Source organism: Mercenaria mercenaria, chromosome 10 (assembly GCF_021730395.1).
Source record: "Mercenaria mercenaria strain notata chromosome 10, MADL_Memer_1, whole genome shotgun sequence".
In the NCBI taxonomy this organism is placed as follows: domain Eukaryota; kingdom Metazoa; phylum Mollusca; class Bivalvia; order Venerida; family Veneridae; genus Mercenaria; species Mercenaria mercenaria.
In genome coordinates, this window is record NC_069370.1 from 50,931,911 (window position 1) to 50,953,790 (window position 21,880).

The 21,880-nt window shown below is 35.9% G+C and overlaps 1 protein-coding gene across 1 annotated transcript in view; it reads left to right on the forward strand.

Annotated features, from left to right (window-relative positions):
- Positions 1-21,880, forward strand: part of LOC123561594 (molybdenum cofactor sulfurase-like) — a 141,720-nt gene that overhangs the window by 93,833 nt on the left and 26,007 nt on the right. The gene's annotated exons all lie outside the window — the stretch shown is intronic.

Here is a 21,880-nt window from a genome sequence, read left to right on the forward strand (position 1 = left end):
CCTTTAGTTGGGATTATGTCTGGACAGCCTCATTATTCCGCTTGGAACTATTTATGCCCCCGAAGGGAGGCATATAGTTTTTGAACCGTCTGTCGGTCTGTCAGTCTGTCCGCAATTTTCGTGTCCGGTCCATATCTTTGTCATGGATGGATGGATTTTCAAATAACTTGGCATGAATGTGTACCACAGTAAGACGACCTGTCGCGCGCAAGACCCAGGTCCGTAGCTCAAAGGTCAAGGTCACACTTAGACATTAAAGGATAGTGCATTGATGGGCGTGTCCGGTCCATATCTTTGTCAACCATGGATGGATTTTCAAATAACTTGGCATGAATGTGTACCACAGTAAGATGACATGTCGCGCGCAAGACCCAGGTCCGTAGCTCAAAGGTCAAGGTCACACTTAGACGTTAAAGGATAGTGCATTGATGGGCATGTCCGGTTCATATCTTTGTCATCCATGGATGGATTTTCAAATAACTTGGCATGAATGTGTACCACAGTAAGACGACGTGTCGTGCGCAAGACCCAGGTCTGTAGCTCAAAGTTCAAGGTCACACTTAGACGTTAAAGGTCATTTTTCATGATAGTGCATTGATGGGCGTGTACGGTCCATATCTTTGTCATTCATGCATGGATTTTAAAATAACTACGCATGAATGTGTGACACAGTAAGACGACGTGTCGCGCGCAAGACCCAGCTCCGTAGGTCAAAGGTCCTAAACTCTAACATCGGCCATAACTACTCATTCAAAGTGCCATTGGGGGCATATGTCATCCTATGGAGACAGCTCTTGTTTTACTCTGCAGTGATTTATATACTTAGCCTCAGTTACATTTCTTTCACAATAACATATTAGCCGCGCCATGAGAAAACCAACATAGTGGGTTTGCGACCAGCATGGATCCAGACCAGCCTGCCCATCCGCGCAGTCTGGTCAGGCTCCATGCTGTTCGCTTTTAAAGCCTATTGGAATTGGAGAAACTGTTAGCGGACAGCATGGATCCTGACCAGACTGCGCGGATGCGCAGGCTGGTCTGGATCCAAGCTGGTCGCAAAGCCACCATGTTGGATTTCCCATGGCACGGCTCATATGTTTTATTAATATGAAAATTTTTTACTTGCAGCACTATTTGAAACATTGATTTTTTTCTGAATAATTGATGAAAGGTTGTTGCAGAAAAATCTTTGAAGTGACAGGCAATCATTTGAAAATAAATGTGGTACTTTAATGTTGCATGTTTTCAGAAATCCTATTGTTTATGTTGGTGTTATTTCAAACAATGATGTTTCTGCAAGCAATAAAGATACTCCAAGGATGAGTAAACAGTGGATGAATTCAGAGTTAAGAAAATACAGTTAATTCAAATACAACATGATGGTTCCTAAAACAGTAATAGATTTCTGAACTGTGCATGCTCTTTCTATTTCCTTTCTGTTAACTTGTGAATATTTTATACAATAATTCCTTAACAGCCTATTGGTAGAGAATTCACACCAAGTGTGTATGAGTTTGATACTTGACATGAAAAATGGTAACACTTGGTGTTTGGGATTCAAAGTGAAACTGGCTTCTCTATTCTCCTATCTCATGGTGATTGATATTTCATTAGGAATGAGGTGTTGAGAGTGATTGATACAATACAGTACAATACTGTGAAATCATTTAAATTCGCTGGCATGAAATTTCGCGTAAATGTGAAAAAGGACTGTTTCGCGCGGGCTTAAATTCGCGCGTTTCCATTTTAAAATGAAAAAATAAAATTCAAAAATAATAAAAGCGCGGTCTTTAATTCGCGCATCGGTCCTACCGCGAAATACGCGAAAATTCGTCCTATGCACATAGATTTGATTTCACAGTAATATACAATACAAAGATTTTATTAGAATTAAACATGTTCAGTTTGTGAGTTCTCATAATGGAGTTTCAAATCACTCTATTAGTATTGCAAGATCATCATGAAAATGTTTCAAATTACACTCTGGATATTTATGTAGACTGTTTCCACATAAAATATAAATATTTCAAATTGCTCAGTGATTTCTTTAAGTTCAATTACTGTAAGCAATATCTGTATATAGGTGACTGTATGATTTTCTACAAGCAATTTAGATATTTCAAATGGCTCTGTGATTTCTTACTACGATTTTGTTATACCCCCACCAAACATGTTTGTGGGGGGGGCTATATAGGAGTCAGTTTTGTCGCGTCGCATTGTGTCGTGTCCCGTCCCGTTGCGTCGCGTCCCGAAATCTATTATCTCAGTTATTACTAAATGGATTTGATTCAAACTTAAAATAGATGTTCCACCTTATAACCCACATCATGTGACACAAGGTGCATAACTCTGACACAAAGTTTTCATGAATTATGTCCCCTTTTACTTAGAATTTAAGGTTAATTTTGTTGTATTTTCACTATATCGCAGTTATTACTAAATGGATTTGATTCAAACTTAGAATAGATGTTCCACCTCATCACCCACATCATGTGACATAAGGTGCTTAACTCTGACATCAATTTTTTATGAATTATGTCCCCTTTTACTTCGAATTTAAGGTTGATCTTGATGTATTTTCACTATATCTCAGTTATTACAAAATGGATTTGATTCAAACTTAAAATAGATGTTCCACCTCATCACCCACATCATGTGACACCAGGTGCGCAACTCTGACACCAATTTTTCATGAATTATGCCCCTTTTTACTTAGAATTTAAGGTTAATTTTGATGTATTTTCACTATATCTCAGTTACTACTGAATGGATTTGATTCAAACTTAAAATAGATGTTCCACCTCATCACCCACATCATGTGACACAAGGTACATAACTCTGACACCAATTTTTCTTGAATTATGTCCCCTTTTACTTAGAATTTAAGGTTAATTTTGATGTATTTTCACTATCTCATTCTGATTGGCTTAGAGCCAAAGGGAAGTAACCTTTTTTAAACTTTTGTACTGAGTTTCTTCCCCTTAAATTCCAGGAATTAGTCTATGTTTAGAAATCCTATTTTTAGATTTTCAATATTTTAGGTATTTTTCTAACTTTTTTATTATAAGTCCTATGCAAAAAGTAAATACATTTTTCTGTGGTAACATGGGTTGGTAAGACACTTTTTTTGTATTCACTTTTAGTGTATCTGTAATATTAGAGATTTTTTTTTTTATTTACTGGTATTGTACTAGTATTACTTATATGTGGAAGCCCAGGATGAAGTACTCCAAAGACGAGTAAAATTCTTTTCAAGTATTAAGCTTTTTTTGACATTTTTATATTATTCTAAGTATTTTTAACATTTCTTATGGTTGCCATTCTTCTGTGACAAGACCGTATGGTAGGTGTATGAGTCACTCCTGTGACAGTTCTAGTTAATATTTAGATATTTGGAATGGCTGTATGAGTTCTTACAATTACATTCCTGGTTCAGGGTTAGATATTATCATCGGTGGATGGGCTGGCGTCCATCGTCCTTCATCCATCTTCCATCATCCATGATTTACATAAACACCTTCTCCTCTGAAACTACTTGTCAGAATTACATCAAACTTGGTCTGTAGCATCCTTGCAATGTCCTCTTTTAAATTTGTTCAATGCTTCTGCTTGACCCCTTTAGGGGCCACAGGAGCTGAAAATAGAAAAATCTTCTTCTCATGAACTGCTTGATGGATCTTCATCAAACTTAGTCTGTAACATTGTTGTCATCTGTTGCATAAGGTCATCTCCCAATTTTTAGCTCACCTGTCACAAAGTGACAAGGTGAGCTTTTGTGATCGCGCGGCGTCCGTCGTCCGTCGTCCGTCCGTCCGTGCGTGCGTCCGTGCGTCCGTGCGTCCGTAAACTTTTGCTTGTGACCACTCTAAAGGTCACATTTTTCATGGGATCTTTATGAAAGTTGGTCAGAATGTTCACCTTGATGATATCTAGGTCAAGTTCGAAACTGGGTCACGTGCCATCAAAAACTAGGTCAGTAGGTCTAAAAATAGAAAAACCTTGTGACCTCTCTAGAGGCCATATATTTCACAAAATCTTCATGAAAATTGGTCAGAATGTTCACTTTGATGATATCTAGGTCAAGTTCGAAACTGGGTCACGTGGGGTCAAAAACTAGGTCAGTAGGTCTAAAAATAGAAAAACCTTGTGACCTCTCTAGAGGCCATATTTTTCATGAGATCTTCATGAATATTGGTCAGAATGTTCATCTTGATGATATCTAGGTCAAGTTCGAAACTGGGTCACGTGGGGTCAAAAACTAGGTCATTAGGTCTAAAAATAGAAAAACCTTTTGACCTCTCTAGAGGCCATATTTCTCAATGGATCTTCATGAAAATTGGTCAGAATGTTCAGCTTGATAATATCTAGGTCAGGTTCGAAACTGGGTCACATGGGGGTAAAAACTAGGTCAGTAGATCTAAAAATAGAAAAACCTTGTGATCTCTCTAGAGGCCATATTTTTCATGAGATCTTCATGAATATTGGTGAGAATGTTCACCTTGATGATATCTAGGTCAAGTTCGATCCTGGGTCATGTTGGATCAAAAACTAGGTCAGTATGTCTAAAAATAGAAAAACATTGTGGCCTCTAGAGAGGCCATATTTCTCAATGGATCTTCATGAAAATTGGTCAGAATGTTCACCTTGATGATATCTAGGTCAGGTTCGAAACTGGGTCACGTGGGGTCAAAAACTAGGTCAGTAGGTCTAAAAATAGAAAAACCTTGTGACCTCTCTAGAGGCCATATTTTTCAGTGGATCTTCAGGAAAATTGGTCAGAATGTTAACCTTGATGATATCTAGATCAAGTTCGAAACTGGGTCACGTGGGGTTAAAAACTAGGTCAGCAGATCTAAAAATAGAAAAACCTTGTGACCTCTCTAGAGGCCATATTTTTCATGAGATCTTCATGAATATTGGTCAGAATGTTCACCTTGATGATATCTAGGTCAGGTTCGAAACTGGGTCACGTGGGGTCAAAAACTAGGTCAGTAGGTCTAAAAATAGAAAAACCTTATGACCTCTCTAGAGGCCATATTTCTCAATGGATCTTCATGAAAACTGGTGAGAATGTTCAGCTTGATGATATCTAGGTCAGGCTCGTAACTGGGTCATGTGCGGTCAAAAACTAGGTCAGTAGGTTGAAAAATAGAAAAACCTTGTGACCTCTCTAGAGGCCATATTTTTCACGAGATCTTCATGAAAATTGGTGAGAATGTTCACCTTGATGATATCTAGGTCAAGTTTAAAAGTGGGTCACGTGCCTTCAAAAACTAGTTCATTAGGTCAAATAATAGAAAAAGCTTGTTACCTCTCTAGAGGCCATATTTTTCAATGGATCTTCATGAAAATTGGTCAGAATTTTTTATCTTGATGATATCTAGGTCACATGTGCTCAAAAACTTAGTCACTATGTCAAATAATAGAAATAACGACGTCATACTCAGTTCAACACTGGGTCATGTGGGGATAGGTGAGCGATTCAGGACCATCATGGTCCTCTTGTTTTTTAAATGGGGGCACTCAGCCCCCTTTAGAGGCATGTAAAGTTGAAAATAGAAATACTTTTAAACAACTTCTTCTCATGATCCGGTTGATTGATCTTCATCAGACTTTGTTTGTAGCACTAAATTATAAGGTAAAGGTCCTCTTCCAAATTGTTTGGGAGCACTTGGTCCCTTTTAGTTACTGTTAGAGGTTAAGATGATCTGTTCGATGTGTCTTCATCAATCTTGGTCTGTAGCATCATTATAAGGTCCTTTCCAATTTATGCAAATAAGGACTTTTAGCTCCTTTTAGGAGCAGCTAGTGGTTAAGTTGAAATATCTTTTAGTAAGTAACAGACTTCTTCTCATGAACCACTTGATGGCTGTCCATTAAGCTTGGTCTGTAGCATTATTGTTGGGACCTCAGTTGAAGCACTGATGGTGCCTTGTAGAGGCAGGTCACTAGTTTATGCTTAACACAGTTGTTACCATTCCTGATTCAGTTTGTCAAACATAATTGAGCCATGCCATGAGAAAACCAACATAGTGGGTATGCGACCAGCATGGATCCAGACCAGCCTGCGCATCTGCGCAGTCTGGTCAGGATCCATGCTGTTCGCTTTTAATTAGCGAAACCATTAGCGAACAGCATGGATCCTGACCAGACTGCGCGGATGCGCAGGCTGGTCTGGATCCATGCTGGTCGCAAACCCACTATGTTGATTTTCTCATGGCACGGCTCATATATTCAAGGTCAAACAGTCAAGTTCAGATGATCTTACTTAGGGCCACAATGACCCTCTTGTTATGATTTTGTTAACATTTAAGATATCTGAAATGGCTCAAGTTCTTACTATTACATTTCTGCAATTTTGAAATGGCTCACTATGATTTTGTAAACAGTTTAAGTATTGGAATGGCTCTGTGTGTTTTTATATTTCTGCAAGCAATGCTATTTCAAATGGCTCTGTGATATAATGGAACTTTAGTAAGCAATACTGGTATTTCAAATGACTGTGATTTCTTAAATTATAAATTATGGTGACAAGGGTCAATGCATTCTTCCAGGTGTAAAACAGACTTTCTAATACTGCAGCCCGGCATATACACTACACTTTTTTGCTAAATTTTTTGCCAATTTTTAAGGGTTTACAATTTTTGTTTTAAATTGATGCTAAAATTTCATTATTTTTGATGGAAGTGTTGTCAGAACTAATTTATACATAATTTAAAATTTTGTAACTTTGGTATGATTACAAAAAAAATAAATTATTTTCGTTAGGCAATTCAACATTTTTCAGATGCAAAGTAGCTCAACATATAAAAACAGAAAATGCTATAATGGCATATGGAGAATATCAGTACTTTGCAGGTTGTCATTTCAAGTTCACTGCCTTAATGTAAAATATGGGCACCATTTCATTTCAAGTTTAAACAATAACATCTTACAGACACATCATACTGCAGAGATCATGCAAATATAGAGATAAATTATTTCCAAGCAACAGCAGGTGTACTGATGATAGAGTATTGTCTCTTTATTTTCCACTTCTAATTAAGTTTTACCATGCCATATCTTACTGGTGAATGAAATACCACAATTCCTTGTAATAGTCTAGTCCAAATTTCAATAAATGTGAGAGGTACAGGCATTTTGTTAGTATTTGGTCCCATATACATTTTTAGTATAATTTGGGTATGCTGAACTCAAAAATATATGTTGGCCATCTGACAAATGATTTTTTATAGGTCAAAATGGCAGAAAACAAAATGGCCGCCAAATTATGATATTTCTAATATAAATGGGTAATATTATTACAATTATCCAGAAATATGTGGGTTTCTTTGTTAGTATTTGGTCCCATATACATTTTTAGTATAATTTGGGTATGCTGAATTCAAAAATTTATATTGGCTAGCTGACAAATGATTTTTTATAGGTTAAAATGGCGGAAAACAAAATGGCCGCCAAATTATGATATTTCTAATAGAAATGGGTAATATTATTACAATTATCCAGAAATATGTGGGTTTCTTTATCAAAGTGATGTGTAACATAGTAACAAATGAAAGAAACAACACTCTTGTTCAAAAATAAATACTTTTTAATCCAAATGTGTGCTCTGTTCAGAGAAAAAAAAGCTTAAAAAAAACTTTTAACTTGATTATTTTTATATTATTCAACTCAAATTGGTTATATTTGCAAAGCTATTTTTGATACAGTACACTAATTTTTTTATGTTTTGAATCAGTTTACAGTTTAACTGTTTATCATATAATTATTTCAAAATCATATAGATTGAAATATTTGAACCTTAAGGTATGCGTTCACAGTCCCATTTCATATGTTAATTTACTGCCTCGAGTTCATACAGCTGGTAATGCTTTTATCGCATTAACATATATCTGTGCATAAAAGCCCAGTCTTTTTACATCTACATCTGGGAGTCCTACATCCAGATATACACTTGCAAGCAATGAACTCCATACAAGCTTGAGGAATCGGATCACAGGTAAGAAGAACTGGCTTAAGTGTGTCATCTGCCACCTACCATCCCGTGTCAGTAGGTGCAGGCAGATCTGGATTAGGAACAGTTGCTTGGTTCCATACCAGAGCTTGATAATGAGCTCTTTTAATGTGAAATGAGCAAGCATCACTGGTTGGGGGCATGTGTTCAGGACTTGTAGACCTGCCAAACATAACATTTCGAGCACTGTCAGTACCAACAGTATCTTGGCCATACATCTTGCAAATAAAGTATTCACAGTTTTTCATTACTTCATCAGACAGTTGTCCATATCCGAGACCTTCTATCAGTTTTGCATTGCCTATAATGACCTTAAATGCAGATCTTTTAGAGATTCCACAGAAATACGATGTTGTGTCACAGCCAGTGAGTGCATGGAAGGAAAGTAAATTTCTACGTAACTCTTCAGTTATTGATAATTTATCTAACACTGTGTTGACTTGAATGTATTTTCATTTTTTTGCTGTTCCATCCATCATCCATACTGTTGTATTTATTTCCTGCAGATGGCACAGTAAGAGCAAAAATACATCAGTGTCTCTGGCAGAAACAACAACAGTGTTGAAACTTGATCGCTTACTGCAGTGAACAGCATGAAGAATAATTCTTGTGTCAGCTTCCTCATGTTTAGCCTTTAATTCATCCAAATTTAGGTCACTGACATTGCTTTCAACAATGTCTTCTTCCTGAAAGCCACCACCAACAACCAATGTCTTTTCAGTAGGGGCTTGCATGATCAGCTCCTCTGATAAAAATCTAGCCAGGTCAACTTTATTTGCAGGAAGTGCTAAAAAGTTACTCCAGACTTTTGGTAACGGTACATCCCTACTTTCAATTACTCTCCTCACTGGTTGATATGTCCTTGTGCGTTGTTTCCTGGTGTTTGATTTTATTGAGTGATGCCTATATCGGTCAAACACTACATCTATTCTTTCATACTTTTTTCCTTTGTTTAAAACTGCAGCAACAAATAAATCAGCATACTGACCAAATGTTGTTTCTCCTTCTATTTTCAGACTTTGTACTCAAGCTTGGCCATCGACAATATATGCAGACTTTCCTTGTATGTTTATTCGGTCACTCAACTCAATATCCTTGATAAGCTCATCCAGCAATATGGATTGTTTGCCCGTTTTGAGAGTTCCATTGGTTTCGGAAATGGAAACTGGAACTGGCAACAGTTCATGTTTTAGTATTTCCTCCATATTAACATCTTTGCCTGCCTTATATGCTGTCACTAAACGATGTAGTGTATTTCGATCTGCTCTTAATATTTTGCCCTTTTCAACTGTTGACTTCGATGCTTTATCACTGATGTACAAAGAAGCAAATGTAGATGGATTATTCTTTTTGATTGTATCACGTAGCTGAACTTTTGATACATTATCACTGTTTTCAAACTGTAGTCTCTCTCTTACAAAACAATCAAGTTTTTCCTGGCCAAATTGCAGGGCAGACAGTAGAGACTTTTCTATGGTATCAGTTACTATGTCTTTAGTTGCTACATTCAGCAAAATTTCACCTTGCAGATGTGGATCAGCCACATTATATCTTTGTAATACATTTAGAACTGCTTCTTCAGCTTGCTGGTCCACAGCTTGCCTGCTCTTTGATTTTTCCTTATGCACAAGTATGTCTTCGTCATTGACTTTTTACATACACTTGGTAAGAAGGCTTATAGGAGACCTCAGGTTGTACGATAAAGACCATCTAGTCAAAGCTGTAGGGGTTCTTGATATACCAATTATTCCTCCACCTTTCTTTCCAGTTGAATTCAGATATTCTTGACTTTGATCAGTGCCCGCCCGCTTAGCTCAGTAGGTAGAGCGTCGGTCTACGGATCGCGGGGTCGTGAGTTCGATCCTCGGGCGAGGCGTATGTTCTCCGTGACTATTTGATAAACGACATTGTGTCTGAAATCATTAGTCCTCCACCTCTGATTCATGTGGGGAAGTTGGCAGTTACTTGCGGAGAACAGGTTTGTACTGGTACAGAATCCAGGAACACTGGTTAGGTTAACTGCCCGCCGTTACATGACTGAAATACTGTTGAAAAACGGCGTTAAACCCAAAACAAACAAACAAACAAATGACTTTGATCAGGATCCACCTGATTGAATTTTGAGTTTGACCTCTTAACAACAAAGTTGCCATTTCTGAACTCTTGCAACACTTCTTGAGGAAGCTGATGTGCATCTGCCAGATAGACAGTTCCCCAACGTGCATAATTCGTATGATCATACCTATGAAATAAAGGGAACATGCACCGAAACGCATATAGGTATAGATCCCAAAGACCATCCCTTACAGCTCGCATGAACATCAGAAGCACTGAAACCATTTCCAGGTATGCCCACCAAAACTGGTAGTTAGGATTTTGATCATTCTTAACAAAATCGTCAAGGTGGCTTCTGAAGTTGTCATTTTGCAATCCAGCTACAAGATTTTCTACGCTCCCAGAATACTTCACTTCCATTAATTTCCCATGCAAGTTAATGTCTCTTTCTTCAATGTAAGTCAGTAATTGTGGAAGAAACAATGTCCAGAGAGCCTGTGTTGTTATCTTGTGAGCCCTCATTCCTCTGTTGTAGTGCTTTTCTGCCAAGACCTGATATGCGGCTATAGGACCCAGAATATTGGATTCAACCCATATTTCATGTAAACCTGACCCTTTCATATGCTCACCTATTACTTTCAGATAGTTCATTGATATATGCAAACCACCCATTCTAGGTATAAGCTTGTCCATGTATGCAGGCACTGCCCATTTCAAGTCCATAAGCTTAAAGTAAAGAGCCTGGTCTACAGTTATAACTGTATGTGACTGCCCCAGTCTTTCTGATATATGCATACACTTCTGAACAACAGTGTTTAATGTGTCGATATCATGGGCTGGTGCTTGTATAATTGGCATGTATCCAACTTTTGTCATAATTGAGTCAGTTCTACAGATAGACTGGTTGAAAGATGACCAGGTTGGACGAGTATCTGCATTATTCCGAAATAGATGGAATGCCATATCAAGGGCTCTTGCTTGTATATAAAGCTAGCTTTAACAGATACTTTTTACTAAACCTATCACAAATATTAAAAGTTAAAATAAATGCAATTTCACCAAATATTAAAATTTAACGATGTATATGAAACAAAGCATTTCTAAAATTTTATAGGAAAAATACATATAAATTTTTCCTACCTGCAAAATATCCTGCAAAACGCAGTGATTCCATGAGGTATTCTTGACACCTCTAAAACCGTAATGACCACAAAAGAGTGTGTCCTTGTCAGAATTAATGTAGATTAATTAACAGGTAAAGCATTCCAGAGTGTTTAGATAAGGACTTTACAATAACATGATCAGACTCAGATTATTATTGTAACAGAGACCTGGATTGTTTATATTAATTAAGTTCATATTAGCCATAATCTTAATCCCTGTCACACTTAATTTTCACCAATTATTATGATGCTTAGGTATTAAAAAGTTTATTGTTCAATAAAATCTTACAAAGATTACATAATGTTATACATGTTATTCTTTTCTCTATTAAAGACAATGTTATGTTAATTTTTAAAAGTTTTAATTTCTCCATTATTTTTGTCTTAAATGATTTTTCTAAAAAATGCATTTCATCAAAAGTATTATTTTCTTTTTGACAAAATTCCAGCAGAAGCTTTTAATCTTTTAATCTTATACTTATTCTCATTTTTTTTTCCATTCTATGAATGACGTTGAATATTTCTAAAAAATTAAAATGTCTTCAAATTCCCCTTTTTGAGCCCCTGAAGTACAAATTTTTAACTTGTAAAATAGTTTACTGATAAATATTAACTCAATTATACTAAAATATGAAACAATATTTTCAAACATATCTAAAGATAAACATTTGTATCATAAAATAATATCAATGGAAATAAAAATTGTAAAAACTGTGGTCATTTTTGCCCCTATTTTTAACCCTTTCAGAGGCATTTGCCAGATGGCCAACATATATTTTTGGATTCAGCATACCCAAAATATGTTAAAAAAGTATGTTGGACCAAATACTAACAAAATGCTCGTAACTTCTTAAATAAGCATATATCTGCAAAATCGGACTAGACTATAATCAGTTAGACTTTATTTTGGGAAACTTTTGTTGCTTACAAACAAAACATTTTACCACTATTATTAAAACTGATATTGCTATCTAAGTCTTTAGTGTTTAAGCTGTACAACATCTATAGCTTCTCTAATTGTTATACCCCAACAAAAAGTTTTAAGGAGGGTATATAGGGGTGAGCTTGTTGGTCGGTCGGTCTCCCTGTCGGTCCGTTGGTTTTCATGGTTTCCAGACAATAACTCCTGAAAAGCTAGACAGATTTAAATAATGCTTGCTACACAGGTGTAACATTATAAAATACAAGTTCGACTTCAAGGTCAGTAGGTCAAAGGTCAAGGACATAATGACCCGGAATTGTTAAACGGTGTCCGGATGATAACTTGAGAATGCTTGGGCCAAGGATCATAAATTTTAGTACACAGGTGTAACGTCATAAAATACAGTCGATTTCGACTTTGAAGTCAGTAGGTCACAGGTCAAGGTCACAATGACGCGGAACAGTTAAACGGTTTCCGGATGATAACTTGAGAATGCTTGGGCCTAGGATCATAAATTTTGGTACAGAGGTGTAACAACATAAAATACAGGTAATTTTCGACTTTGAGGTCAGTAGGTCAAAGGTCAAGGTCACAATGACCCGGAACAATTAAACGGTTTCCGGATGATAACTTGAGAACTCTTGGGCCTAGGATCATGAAATTTGATAGGGAGGTTGGTGACATGACCAGCAGATGACCCGTATTAGTTTTGAGGTCAGTAAGTCAAAGGTCAAGGTCACAGTGATCCGAACCATTTTCAGACGATAACTTGAGAACACTTGGGCCTAGTATCATGAAAGTTGATAGGAAGGTTAGTCATGACCAGCAGATGACACCTATTGATTTTTAGGTAAGTAGGTCAAAGGTCATGGCCACGGTGACCCAGAACAATTAAATTGTTTCTGGACGATAACTTGAGAAGGCTTGGGCTTAGAATCACGAAACTTAATAGAGAGGTTGATCATGACCAGCAGATGACCCCTATTGATTTTGAGGTTCTACTTTGACATTGAATTACTTCTATGACATTAGGCCCTATTGTGGAGATATAATTCTTCACTCCTGTGACAGCTCTAGTTTGTTTTGGATCAGCCAAGTAATAGACATCTTTCATTAAATCATGTATACACAGTGTACTGTATAAAAAAAGTGAGCTCAATGCCTGAAGAAAAGTCTTCTCCTTGAGTTTTAATAAAGGTAGGAAGTAATGGTTGACAGAATGGTTGTTTCTGCATATTTTCTGAATTTTCTTTTTTCCCATGTTTATCATGAGGTAACCTTTTTGTCTTTTATCCTATCTTAACTACTGAACATGGACATGCAATAATTCTTATCCACATGAATGAGTTAATCAAATGATTTATTACATAACTAACATGTAGAGAAAAGAAGCCCTCATGCTAGATAGAAAATTTTCCTTCTACAGGGGAAATCAAAACATACATCAAACTATAACATGATGTAGGGACATGATAACATCATATCTGGTTCTTTATGGCTAACATCACCATGCTATAATGAATATTTTCTGTCAGAATTTATGAGTTTATACTCCATAATTGAATTTATTCATGTTTATTGTCTATGAACGAATGATGTTTTATATTACTTTATTATGTGTATGCACAAAAGCGTATGTTTTACATGTCATTGTTGCACTTTTTCTGCCTCACACAATCAGACGTTTGTCAATAATTTCAAAAGATATGTTATAATTTCAAGACATGTATGTGTACAATATTGTAAATTGATAATACACCAGTGTTCATTCCAGATTTTTTAAGTGGGGTCAAAGGGCCCTAAGGAGGCAAAAACTTGGGGACATTATTTTGAAAAAAAAACAGAGGTCATGAAAGAATAAAACTTTCAAATTGTATGTATTGAACAGCTCTGTTTTTGTAGGCAGTGAAGCGTGACCATAGATTTACCATACCACAAATTTACAGTCAAAATGCTTATCCAAAACCGAAGAACAAGTAGTTCCATGTCCTCCATAAATTTTACGTAATTCAAGTCTGTTTAACTTTCAGAAAGCTTCTGAGATTCAGCTTTATCAAAAAATGCACTGCTTAAGTACAAATTTGCTGTAATCTATATTTTATAACAAAAACAACGCGTATAAAAATGAGCATGCTTGCTTTGTTCACATGACCAAAACAATTCTTCATCACGTGACCAAAATAAACTATAAATAACCTACGAAAATATAGTATAGTAGGCTACTTCAGCACCATCCGCGTACATCTATAATCAGTATTAAAACCAAGTTGCGTCTTTTGTGAACGTTTTATTAAAACTTAGTTCCTGCTAGAAAAGTTAGTCGAAATTTTATTATCGTAACAACAAGCTTGTTTTGGTCACATGAGAAAACATCTAACTAGCAGGGCGTGCTTTCTATTTTCGGATAAAATTGCACCCAAGCATCCGTTGAACTTTGTAGCATAGAAATGGGTTAATGGAAAGATATATTGCATGAAATCAACAGAAGAGGTGTTAGCCTATTTATTTTTCATAGAGAAAGATACGGTCATTTCATAATATTTACGTAGATAATTTTTATTTGCAAGTCTTAGGAAAATAATTGCAGCCGTTACAACGGAGGGGGCGAAAAATTCGTACCTGTTTCCCTAAATTACAGTCGTATATATATGCATTTCAATTTGATTTAATATTACATTCCAGCTGGTGTTTGTGATTGACATATCATTAAAGAGTATAATTAATTCAAAAGAAACATTATTTTTAACAAATTCGCCTTTTTAATCGCCAGTAGATTTGCGGTGTTTTCGTCCCCAAATAATCACGTTCTGGCGTACGATTTCTTCTCGGATAATTATACAATAGCAGGATTTGGAAAACTGCAATGAAATAATTTGAGATCATTCAAACAAAGTTGGAAAAAATCCAGTTTTTAATATTTGAATTTGAACAATAAAATTCGTAAAAAGATCCTCTGGATGCATAGAATGCAGCCAAGAAGAATAATAGCAGCTAGACTCGGTTTGATTGTGTCTGTTCATGAGAGGTAATGAAATGTGCCCCTAGCGCCAGCTTAAGCAGAACTTTATTACACATATGTTGAATGGACTCCATGGTCCCAAAGGACCAGAAAATATAACAACACTAAAACATGCATATTGGCATGATTATGAGGCATATTATATCAATCAACAGCTGAAAATTGACTAAATGCAACAGGAAGATCATGATGTGTGCTGATATTGGAGATAGTAGTAGTTGTTTTGGTTGTTTTAATATTGAATGAAACATTTAATTTCATTGTAAATATTCTTTTATGGTTGTTTTTAGTTTAAGAACTATTCTAAAGTGTCTTTTATCTATGTAATTTATGTATAATATATTCATAGCCTGCTTTTACCAAGATGAGATCTCATTTGGAAAAACAATCACCTGTCAATGTCACAGGGGCCTGAACATGGAAAACCCATTTCTGATCAATAACTTGAGGACCACTTGACCCAGAATGTTGAAACTTCATAGGATGATTGGACATGTAGAGTAGGTGACCCCTAATGATTTTTGAATCACATGATCAAAAGTTAAGGTCATATGAAAACAGTTTCTAACCAATAACTTTAGAATCATTTGAGACAGAACATTCAATCACAATTATAGGAATTACAAAGTCGATGACCCTTAATGTTCTGGGGTCACTTGACTTAAGAGAAAGGTCACAGAGGCATGAAGATGGAAAAACTCTTTCTGGATCACTAACTTGAGAATCACTTGACCCAGAATGTTGAAACTTATAGATGATTGGACATGCAGAGTAGGTGACCCCTGTAGATTTTGGACTCACTCGATCAAAGATCAAGGTCACAGGGGCCTGAACGTGGAACACGGTTTACTTGAGAACCATTTGACCCAGAATTTTGTAACTTCATAGGGTGATTGGACATGTCAAGTAGATGATCTCTATTGCAGCCAAACATTAGTGTCTCTTTCGCTCCTATCCTCTATTGACTTCTTGCCTAGTACGACAATGCATTGGGGTACTAGGGAGACATGGGCATCTTCTAATTTGAAATTTAATTGTCCTCATTCGAAGGAGGTGGGGTATATTGTAAATATTAATGTTTGATGATCGATGTTGGTCGGTCTGTAGACAAATCAGTTTCCGGACGATAACTGGAGAACGCTTGGGCCTAGGATCATGAGATCGGGAGATTTGTCATGACCAGCAAATGACCCCTATTGGTTTTGAGTTCAGTAGTCAAAGGTCATACACATGACAATAGAACTTTTTGCCAGAAAACTAGATTATGCTTTGGTCTAAGATTACATTTGATACGGAGTCATTTAAGACTGATAAATGACCATGATTATTGATTTAAGATCAATACGTTAATTGTCCAGTACGCAGTGACCAAATAATTTCTGTTCCTTGTCAGTTAAGTCATGCAAGTGTTCTACAAGCTCTTGTTATAACTAGAATCTCCAAATAACACATAATTATCAATTAATCGATGACCTTTGCTCACATTTACTGTTATTCCCCTTGTTCCGGTAAAAGCTGGGTGTTTCCCATTGATTTGTTTAAAAAAACACTTATAATTCAAAAAAGATTTTGAGCAAAATTAACCAAACCTGACAAAAATTTTAATAAGCACACGAGCTTTGCTCATATATTATTTTATCCCCTTTGACACAGTAAAAGCAAAGTTTTACCACTTGACTTTGGTAAAAGAAAGGTTGAAAATGCTTATTAATCAAAAGTAGTTTAACTAGAATCACCAAGCTTAAGCTAACTGTTCATGTCCATTACCAAAAGCTGTCAACTGCTGCCCACATCAATCCTCTCAAAGCTTTGATTAACATTTATTGCTACTTGTAGCTCAACATGTTACTTCTACTTTAACATAAATTAGTTTATTACAATTCATGATATTTTTTTCGTTACCGAATTCGAAATGTAACCACGTCGATGGAAAGTCCGACAACCATTTAGTAAATGATTTACTATGGAACAAAGTTTGTCGTGCTGTTGTGATGCAGTGGCTGCACCATCGGGTGATTTAGCAGTTTCGGACATGTCATCTTTCTTTGGACTTTGTTCTCCGTCGTCTGTTGTTTTCGGATGTTTTGGTGAAAACCTGAAAACATGGATTTCTTTTTTTCTCCGAATCGTGGCTGCGTTTTTTGTCAACGATTGCATAGCAACATTGAAAGCTGTGTGTAGTTAGGCGACTGGAAACTGGCTACTATTTTTACATCGACCAATGAAATGGCACGTTATGTCATCAGAAGAGTAGTATTCGATTCACTACAGCTGGAAGTCAGTGCTTACGGCTTGGATTGAATATTTTGTTTTCTGAAAATGTGTGCACCTGATGGGCGCTATAAGGCAACCATTTGTGCCCAAAGCGGTAAAATACACGCCAATGGCCCCATGGCGAGGCCTGGAATGAACACTGATACACAGAGTAAAATTTCTAGCTGGCCACCTCACATTTAAAAATATATTTCAAAAGGTTTTCAAGATCGCAAAGATTTTTTTAAACTTGGCAATAATTACTTTAAATATTATGGAAGGGAATCTTTGCCAGGACATGCATGCTACTAAATGACATTGCTATGTTATTTACTTACATATGCGTTCTGCAACATTGCAACAGTTTTACTGCATTTTAGTTTCTTACATTTGCCGTACAAGAAATTCATCTTTAATGCTTCTTAATGCTAAGAAAACAGTCCTTTCATGATTATCGGTTACTTGCATGTAATTGACAAGTGCGTTCAACCTTTTTGTTTGCTTACTGCAATATTGAAATGTATACTCATGCTATTAATAACTGTATTCTATGTTTTCTTATGCGTATTTGACTTTGTTGCTACTGAATGTAACGAGCTATTAACAACGTTGTGACTTGTGAATATTCCAAAATTTTCATAACTTGATTGTTACTGCTTTTTGGATTTAACATTAGTGATGTTTGCAACCACTTGGTTCTTGTTTATATTACAGTTTCCCCGGCAAAAATAATATACTAAAACACATGGCTTTAATAAATATTTAAACTTGCAGTATAACAAAAATTTAAGCATGAACCAACAAAAAGCAAAACAATTAGCGCAAATTAGTATACACGGGAGAGCACTCTCGACAGCAAACTCACGTGTTTGGTAGTTTCCGTGGGTTAAACGGTGAGAGAGTCTAAACTTACCCGTGTACTTGTGTTGTTTTCGGTGTAAATAATACTAGTGTTATCGGCAATGAAAATATTTCTATTCCTGACAAGTTTTTAACAGTATTGTCACAATCAAATTGTATGCTTTTTGAACAGAGAGCCAGCTAAAATCCTTTACCTAAATACTGTAGACGTCTTCAACAGAAATTGAATGTGTGTGTGTGCAGATCGTATTCCACTTTTCTTTGTTGTAACGATGACCGCTTCTGTGCTGTATCGTTGTCATCTGTGGTTACTGTTACTCTTATTGTGCTTATTCTCTGTTGCTTTATACAAAAATGTTTTCTAGTATTTTGACTTAATTTTAATTTGAGGGAAGTTGTTCAATTTACATTAATCAAATCTCCCTGAATCTGTTATGTATTTACTGAAAGCTTTGACCAGTACGGTTTTTTGGAGGCAAATTCGTTGGGTACTTTTTTACTAAAACACCGTTCATGGTTCACTGATTTTACGGAAACTGCCGGAAATTCTGGTTCCCAGCTTTCTACGAATTTCATATTACAAATGTTAAAGTCGCATTTGATTAACTTTGTGCTGCTTAGTGCTTACTTAGCACTGTTTTCGCCTTGCATAAATTTCAATCATTGCAATACTAACAATCCGTGAATTTAAAGTAGGGACCTACATAGAAAAGGTCTACAACAGGGACCTATATATCAAAAACTAAAAACAACGGGCAACAACTAAATGTTAACATGCATGTGTTAGTTTTATATAATGGAGGAACGATTTAATCAATTTCAGAAAGTAAAACGTACAAAACACTTAGAACTTGTTCACATAAACATTTTAATATGCCACAGAATGGATGCATTTGCCATTTACACGCAAAAATATGCGTTTTACATACATGCAGTGACGAAATATGCAAGGTATGTGCCACTAACGGATGGAAGGTAACACAAAGATGCATGGATGTTGCATTTAGTTTAAAACGAATAACACAAGGCAACCTGCATTTGTCATTTAGCAGCATGCATGTCCTGGCGGAGATTCCCTTAAATGCAGTTGCAGTGTTGCAGAACGCACATGTAAGTAAATAACATAGCAATGTCATTTAGCAGCATGCATGTCCTGGCGGAGATTCCCTTCCATAATATATAGCTTTACCTATATTCAGAAGTTGATTGCATTATACCTGATATTCAGTAATAACAGAATTACAGATTTTCGAAGAAAACCACCACCCAAGACAGAAAAACCCACAAAATGTTATTATGTCACATATTTGTGGCATCTGTATGCAACATGTGGATGTATCAGATGTATAAGTGAATGGAAATGAATCAAACTGATTTTAAATTCAGCATTCAAAATACACTGTTTAATGTAGGGATAACGCATGTTTTTGCCCCGTTAGGGCAAGGGTACCAACGTATCCCGAGGGATTCTGCAGATGTTATAACACAAAATGAACATGCGCTAACGCTACTCTAGCATAAAACGCGTAAAAACTGATAAATGAATACAATGTCACTCAACGTCATTAAATTTCCACGAAATGCGGGGGAATGTCTGAGTTGTTTTTTTACGTTGACGTCATTTCGTTTTGAATTATCCATTATGGGGCCGAATGACGTTTATGCTTTGCCACGGAATGCGCATATATAAAAAGGTGTTATAACAGCACGCGAGCGCGAGAATCTTTCTGTTAACACACGTTTTCTCTCCTGTTAAAACACCCCCGAAAAGTGACAAGAACAGCAGTTTTATGCTAGAATACCTAGAAAAGGGCAGAATTGCTTCAAGTGTCTTCACTAGTTTTTGGATGGTTATAAATGTACTGCTTAAATAATATGCATTTCTTTAGTGAACATTGACAATTTCAGCAGCAGCTGTACCTAATTACATAAATTTAAAATTAAATGATGAGTTAATAACTAATTCACATACGTTTTATTTGGAAAGAGTTTGTTTTTGAAAACTACATTTCTGAATGTTCTGATAAAATGTCTGAGTAGTGTTATAAAAAATGTTAATTGTTTTTCCATAATAAAACATTTTGTAACAAAGGAATTAACATATTAAATACATTTAACAAAACTTCTACCACCTCCGTGTCTTTGACAATATATTTCATATCACTATTATGGGATATTTAGAACAATATGTTGTACATATTAAAATACCAACAAAACCATTGGTGATCCTATGGTATAATTTTTAGCTCTTTTTCTAGAAAGTCTGTTTGAACATGCATTTTTTTAAAGAATTAACTTTATATGAACCTTTCCCAGCTTTTTTTTGGGAGGGGGGGGGGGGGGGGGAGAAAATGTTCCCATTAAACCTTAAAAACTTTATAACTTATTTTTTATTAGCCTTAGATATGCTGCTTCCTATTAACGACTTGTTAACAGATGAAAGTAAATTTTCTCAGATATTTCTTCAGATACAAATTATAGGTAATAAAATTGAAATTTTTTCCAATATTTTCTGGTGTGTGCCAAAAAAGTCAAAGATGCACATGTTCATTTGAGTGCCGCAGTGCAGAAACTAAGTTCAGGGCTTTGTGACCAGTATAGATGAAGATTTTACAAAGTAAAGAAATTCTGACTGCATGACCTTTCACCTCATAGTATGACCTCAATTGCCCTAGGGCCAACATGACTGAAAGTCACTCTCTGCAAGTCATCTTGTGCAAGTTATTTTACATTCTAGTACTTGATCTTTATGAAATCTGATCAGAGTTATTCTTAGTCAGGCTCAAAACATGGTCATCTCAGGTCAAAAAGTAGGTCACAAGATCTACTTGAAACTTGTAATAACAAAATTTAATTATAACTTGAAATTGGGTCATCTTAGGTCAAATCCTATGTTTTTATGATCATGGCCCTCTTAAAGGGAAAGGCAATGTTGTTCTTATGTTAATTCCTTCTGCTAGGAATTCCTAAATCATTTAAAGAAGTGAAAGAATTTTCAAAATCGGCTTTAAATTGAGAAAGTTATGAGCATTTGAATATTTGTTCAAAATTGTGACCAACAAAATGGCGGATTTATTAAATTTCTAGATACATACTTGAACTGCATTAACTTATTTCTGTAAAATGATTTCTCTACCTTTTTCAGAGCTCTATCATGAAAGAAATTACCATGTTGCACTCAAGGAAAATATGAAATGAATCTATTTAAAAGGTTATTTGCTAAATAAAGAATTCAGCAGTGTGTAAATGACATCATAAACACACTAAAATGGCTGCCTCCATGATCAGCCATTTTCTTAAATTTCAAACTGCTATATCTTTTTCAATAGTGGTCCGATTTTAAAAATTCTTTCAGTGTTATGAAAGGCTTGGAGTGGCTTTCATATAAAATTAACTTATTATCAGGCATTCCTTGCCATTTAAATTTGATATGAGCTGTGCCATGAGAAAACCAGCATAGTGGCTTTGCGACCAGCATGGATCCAGACCAGCCTGCACATCCGTGCTGTTCGCTTTCAAAGTCTATTGCTATTAGAGAAACTGTAAGTGAACAGTATAGATCCTGACCAGAATGCACGGATGTGCAGGCTGGT